Source organism: Ictalurus furcatus, chromosome 3 (genome assembly GCF_023375685.1).
Source record: "Ictalurus furcatus strain D&B chromosome 3, Billie_1.0, whole genome shotgun sequence".
Classification (NCBI taxonomy): domain Eukaryota; kingdom Metazoa; phylum Chordata; class Actinopteri; order Siluriformes; family Ictaluridae; genus Ictalurus; species Ictalurus furcatus.
This window is the reverse complement of record NC_071257.1, coordinates 5,105,554-5,111,895: the sequence shown is the minus strand read 5'-3', so window position 1 is coordinate 5,111,895 and position 6,342 is coordinate 5,105,554. Positions and strand designations below refer to the sequence as shown.

Below are 6,342 nucleotides of genomic sequence, written 5' to 3'. Positions count from 1 at the left end.
ATGATATATATATATATATATATATATATATATATATATATACACATGCACCACATTTATTTATAATATTTCATTTTATTTCATTTAAAAGTATATAGACTATATATAGTATATCAGAGACATATACATGCACCACATTTATTTATAATATACAATCGAAAGAATTTGATTTAATTTCAGATCATTTCATCACTCAATACTTTGGCCAGTGAGTCCCTGCTGTAGTGATACCCCGACGCGCACGAGCGTACTGAACAGTATGTGAAAGTAGTACGCTACAGAAGCTGAGCGCGTACTGCGTAGTAGGCTAGTGTGCGGTCTCGTGCGCGGAGGAGGATCTTCGTGTTGATTTTGCGGCTCTTCTGTGGACACACAGTTTCCCTAACGGAAGTAAACACACACACTGACGCTGGAGGAATTAGCCAAGCGAAGTTAAACTCTGTCTTCCATAAAACAGAAGAACCCGGCTTTTTTTTTTCTCTTTTTCTCGGGGCTTCATCGGAGCAAAGTGAGTAAACAGTGCGTAAAGAAGTGTGAGCTACAGTAGGTGAGCTCGGTGGTGGTGGTGGTGTAGCTAGGTCGGCTAGCTAGCAAGCTCACTTTCGTTCAGTACGTGTATGAACATGTTATTAGCTAAATGAAGAGTCTTCTAGCGATAAAAGTGAAGAGTATATCATGTTAGTCGGGGATAATATGCTTTCAAGCAAGTGAAGTCGGTTTGTATTTCACTGTTAGCCACCTAGCTAGCTGTCAGCTCAGATTAATGTTCCAGGTGGGTGTTTCTTTAGCTAGCTTGCTGTCCTGCTCGTCTGAGCTGATGTGCTGTTATGTTAGAACAGAAAAAGAACAAAAACAGTGTAAGGATCACCACAGGAGTCGTTTCTTTATCTAATAATCAAAATTAAAATGTTTTCACTCCACCCGAGTCACTGGACTTACCCTGGACATTTTCCTCTGCTGATCCAGTTCATCAAGGAACAGTTTCCCCATGAATACACAGTAAAAAAAAATGTTGATAAATTCAGAGTATCTGGACTAATAAATGCTTATTAGTCTTAAAATGAGGTAGGGATATCCACACAGTGTCTGGACAAAGAGTAGTATTTCTGAAACAAGGTAGAAAATTGCACATCTCTCTGCGAACATAAGGGAGTTTACTGTACTTTCCTTCTAACGATGATGTACAAGGTTATGAAAAATGGAAATATCTGGCAACAGAAAACGTGATCAAGGATGTAGGAATGATTTGTTTTTATGATTCATTTAACAGCTGTTACTAAAGGCGTACTGTTATAGGAAACTGCGGATTCGTTTCCACCAACACCTCGTCCCGGAGTGTTTTATTCCTCTTGTACGACAGCACGTCGTGGTTTTTTTTTTTTTATCCTGTTATGTTTACGTTCGATGCTGTGGGACGTTCTGAAGACATCTTAGCGCCTGTTAGTTAAAAATAAATAAATAAATAAATCGGACGCTGCTGGTCATGTTGGAGAGAAAAGGGAAAGGGTGAAACATTCTGAAGACTCTCAGACACTGGAGACTCCTTCCCATAAATGTTAAGTAAACACCTGGTAACAAAAAATGTTACCATCTCAGCTCTGTTAAATAACAGTACCTTTCTAAAAATCTGTGTATTATTCCGTTTATGTTATGTATAGACTGTCTACCGTACATGAATGAGCTGTTACTGTCGAACGATAACATTCGTCCAAGCCTTATAATCCACACCTTGTGACCAATCAGATTTGAGCATTTTGAGTTATTATTTTCTTCTGGTAAATCTGAGCAAAGAAAGCTGTGAAGAATTGTCTTTATTGTTTAACCTTTTTATATTTTGTTCAAAAACGTCACAAAAATACTCTGCTGTCATGGATATCAAACAATTGCAAGCACAACACAGGTTTAAAATGAAAATATATTTGAAAAATATATTTGAAGTATATTCCCATTGATATTTAATTTTTTTTTTAGTACAGCCGGGGGACCAGGAACAGGAAATTGTTCAACCATGACGTCTTGTTTCACGGGGGTGTAAATATGAGGTAACATATAGGTCAGATTCCCCTAATCATTCATAACAATGGGTAAGACCAAGGAATATAGCTGTGGTGTGCGGCAAAAGGTTGTTGAGCTTCACAAATTGGGCCGTGGCTATAAGAAAATAGCACAAGCTTTAAAAATGCACATTTCAACCATCAGGGAAACAATTAAGAAGTTCCAGTCAACTGGAAATGTTATGAATCAACCTGGAAGAGGACGCATGTCTATATCGTCTCAACACACTGTGAAGAGGACGGTTCGAGAGGCCAAAAAAATCTCCAAGGATCACAGCTGGAGAATTGCAGAAGTTAACCTGACTGCCTCTGCCAGCAAGCTTCAAATGGACCGTGGTCGGATCTTCCAGCGGGACAATGATCCAAAATATACAACAAAATCAACACAAAAATGGTTTACTGACCACAAAATCAAGGTCCTGCCATGTCCATCCCAGTCCCCTGACTTGAAACCCATAGAAAACCTGTGGGGTGAACTGAAGAGGAGAGTCCACCAGCGTGGACCTTGAAACGTGAAGGATCTGGAGAGATTCTGTATGGAGGAATGGTCTCAGATCCCTTGCCATGTATTCTCCAACCTCATCAGGCATTATAGTAGAAGACTCTGAGCTGTTATCATGGCAAAGGGAGGCATTGACTAAAAGGGTGCCAATAATTGTTGCACACATATTTAACACAGATTTATTTTTTGGATAGACTTGTGTTTTCTTCGCAATTGTTTTATATCCATGAGAGCAGAGTATCTTTGTGAATTTTTTTTTTAACAAAAGATCAAAAGGTTAAACAATAGATACAATTTTTCACAGTCTACTTTGCTCATATTTTACAAGGGTGTCAATATTAGTGGAGTAGAGCAGAACGGCCATGAGTTGTGATGGGTTGGCATACATTTGAGTAGAACGATGTCTAACATTTGTAAACACGTACCACTCTTTGGGATTCGGCCAAAGCAGATTGAATAAATTTTTACGCAGCCCCGAGCTTGAGAACCACTGTTGTAAAGAACTAAAGACCAAATCAAAGTATTTATTGAGGATGAACGAAAGAGTGGTGTAAATGCAGCATGCAGTGCCATGTCCAGTATTCTCATGTTAATCAGTCCGGCCTAGCCCCCCCCCCCCCACCCACTCCCATTGGCATGAGAGTAATCGCAGTCCTACAGATTCCCAGTCCTGATGTACATGTCTAGTGCAAGGGATTGCATTACATGACTTTTAATATGTAATAACAGATTATTCACAAAAAGTGCGTCTAAGGCTTATTTAGTATTTTTTGCTGGCTGAAAAATTGGAGAGAACACCCTGTAAATAACTGCGAATCACACCTGAAACAACTGTAGAAATAGAAGAGAGAAATGTTTGAAATACATCTGTGGTATGCATTCGGTTCTTTTAATGTCTTGTGGAATCATGCGGTTTAGACGGTTTAGACTTGATAATATTGCATTCTTACTGCATGACATTTCATTACATTCCCAGCTCTACTTCAAGCTGGATTAAAGACCTAGTAATATGTCCCTTATCAAATAATATCTGACATAAAATATTTATTAAAACATACTGTTTAGGAACGATGGCATGAGAGTTCAAGAGGGAAGAAAAGGCATACTGTGTCTTAGGTAAATAATGAACATTTAGCACGAACATGAACTCCAGATTAATCTGCGAGGAAACACCGTGATGCATTAGAATAATAGCATCAGGTTACCATGGTAACATTATTAAACACCATTGTACAGCAACATATGTTGTGCCATGGTATAATCATTTAAACAGTGTAAAATTCAGTAACTACAACAGACGGGCTGCAACAGCTTAACTGACATTAACATGGTGGAGGAGTGGTGTTGATGCGCGTGAATCAGGCACGGCAGCATTTCAGGGATTTTTGTACAGCCAAATGGCAATAGTGTCACTACCAGGCTGGAGAATAATCGACAATTAAGTAAGGATTAAAATATGAAGGAATGTGCTGTTAAGATGGTGTTAAGCAGCCTGACAATGTTACCACCCTAATTTTCCGGTAAGGTCTTGTAAACGCCAAGTGTTTGTGGTTAGATGAAAGAAAAGGCTTTTCTTTTGGCACGCCTTTTACATAGTTTGTTGACACGAAGGCGGTGTCTAATTTGTAAATTCGGTGATCTTGGTGACCAGAAAATGACACCATCGTATGCAAATCTGTAACCGCCATCCATCCTTCTCACAGTTTATGGGGCTGAAATACACTAGCGTCCTCTTCCAGCTGGATTCTTTACAGCTTCGTTTGTTTTAAACGCCTCGACCGTGGCAGTTTTTGACAGCTGTTTTGCCTGATTTATGAACCGGGTTCGTGCGGACCGTCATGCAAAACCTGGAAAAGTCACGGAATTTTAAAATAGCAATTTCCAGGCCTGGCGAAATTTTGGAAAAATAAAAAAGTTTAGGAAAGGTCATGGAAATTTGCTTCACAAATACCTGTATAATAGAATATATGTTTAATTGTTAATATTGTTTGGGTGATCAGTCACGTTACGTTACGTTCTCGGCGTGGAGTTACGTCTGGTACAGTTGCAACTTTTACTTTGAGTCAGGGCCATAACCAGAGATCGACTGCTAAACGGTTTTACCGATATTGTTCCCAGTATTTAAGCATTTTTTTCCATAATCTGATATCGGTTTTGTAATTTCGGATCTACCGATAAATGGCGCCATCTTGCTTCCATTTTGAGAATTGGACGGAGGACACTTTAGTAACAATGCACTTGTTTAAAAAAAATTTTTTGCACTCTTTAGACCCCTCTTTAGACTATTTAGACCCCTTATACACCCCTTTACTCGTGTATAAATAAGAGTTGTTTTGTTTTGTGAGCAAGGAGGATTAGACTCGACGCCGAAACTCCCGCTTCATTGCTGCAGCGTCCAGTGTAAAATTTGATCAGTGCAGAGATTACAGAGATTACAAACTGCAGTTTTGTCGTCATTCCACACGAGAGACATCTCTACACACAGCACGACATCGATGTGTTTTCCTGCCCTCTTTTAATTGACAGGATATAATCGGCCCTGATCATCGGATGTTTTTAAACTAGCGGCCTATAGCCGCTAGCGGGAAAAATAGCCTTTATCGCCCAATACATCGGTGCACTCTCTACTTTGCATCACATAAAAGAAGATATTTCCCCATCATCTCTTTCTCTTTTCCACTCTATTACAGCTCTTTTCCATAACATGACAGAAGATAGTGATCATGAGCTTTAAATGTGCACTATAAATGCGCCATTCAAACTATACTCCCAGTGGCCATACTAGAGCTTTGTGTCATATGGACTGCTATTGTAGTATCGCTGTGTAAACATTCCTCGATACACACTGAAATATATTTCGTCGCATATATTTACTTTTCTCATTGTAAGTCAGTTTGGTTAAGAAGTGAGCGAATGTGAGCAAATGTAAATGTAAAAGCTGTTCTGGAGCTGACTGCATCTCTAGACTCAGCTTTTGCCAAGTTTTTTTTTTTTTTTGTTTCTCACAGGGGGTCCTCCAGCTGGCATGTAGTAATTGGTTTCGTTGTCTCTCCAGCCAAACGTGATGAAAATCAGCTTTCATGACTGCCAAGTGTTTGATAATGTAACCATTAGCTTCCTCTTCTCTTTTTCCATGGTTCCTTTTTCTGTGGTTCCTCTTCTTCTGAAATCACATCTCTGGAGTAGACTGGCTCTGCTACAGCGGCGTGTAAGATCGGTGCTGAACAGACGCGATGCGATCCAGCAGTCGTCGGGTTTCCGCTCTGATCAGAGGATTGACAGAGCCTTTTAATGTTCAGCTCTGAGCTTTCAGTCTCGCGTCAAGCTAGCTTACCTTCTTTTGGAGTGAAGAAGTCTGTGCAACACTTTCAAAATCGGTGCAATAGTTGCGATAAACTTCTTTGACAATTGCTGAAGCTTTTTACTTTTTGACAAATGTAGCGCTGTAATATAAATGATTACATTTGACGTATGGTGCATTAAAGGTGTGTTAGGTAAGATTAAGCAAAAAAAAAAAGAAAAAGAAATTCCCCATTAGGTCTCTAACAGTTACATAGGTGGTTAGCGTGATTAAAACTTTTTTTTTGAGCCCACTCCAGATTCCCATCCATGTTTTTAAAAAAGGTAGTCAACATTCACATTTAAGTTTCTTTCTGTTTTCACTGAAACAAGCAGGTGGACTTATAGAAACTGTTACTCGGTTAAACAATTTTACTCAGAATCGTAAATTATAATGACTAGTGACTCACGCGCAAAACCAATACGAGGGCCGTGATAGATTTCTTT

At 39.3% G+C, this 6,342-nt stretch overlaps 1 protein-coding gene across 2 annotated transcripts in view; it reads left to right on the top strand.

The window, feature by feature from the left end:
- Positions 1-300: 300 nt before the first annotated feature.
- Positions 301-6,342, top strand: part of micu1 (mitochondrial calcium uptake 1) — a 41,689-nt gene continuing 35,647 nt past the window's right edge. Inside the window, exon 1 of one of the 2 annotated variants that reach the window (XM_053620473.1) lies at positions 301-508. The gene's annotated coding sequence lies outside the window, so the exon portion shown is untranslated. Of the gene's footprint in view, positions 509-3,606; positions 3,999-6,342 lie in introns of those variants that run through there. The other variant, XM_053620474.1, reaches the window with a different exon arrangement.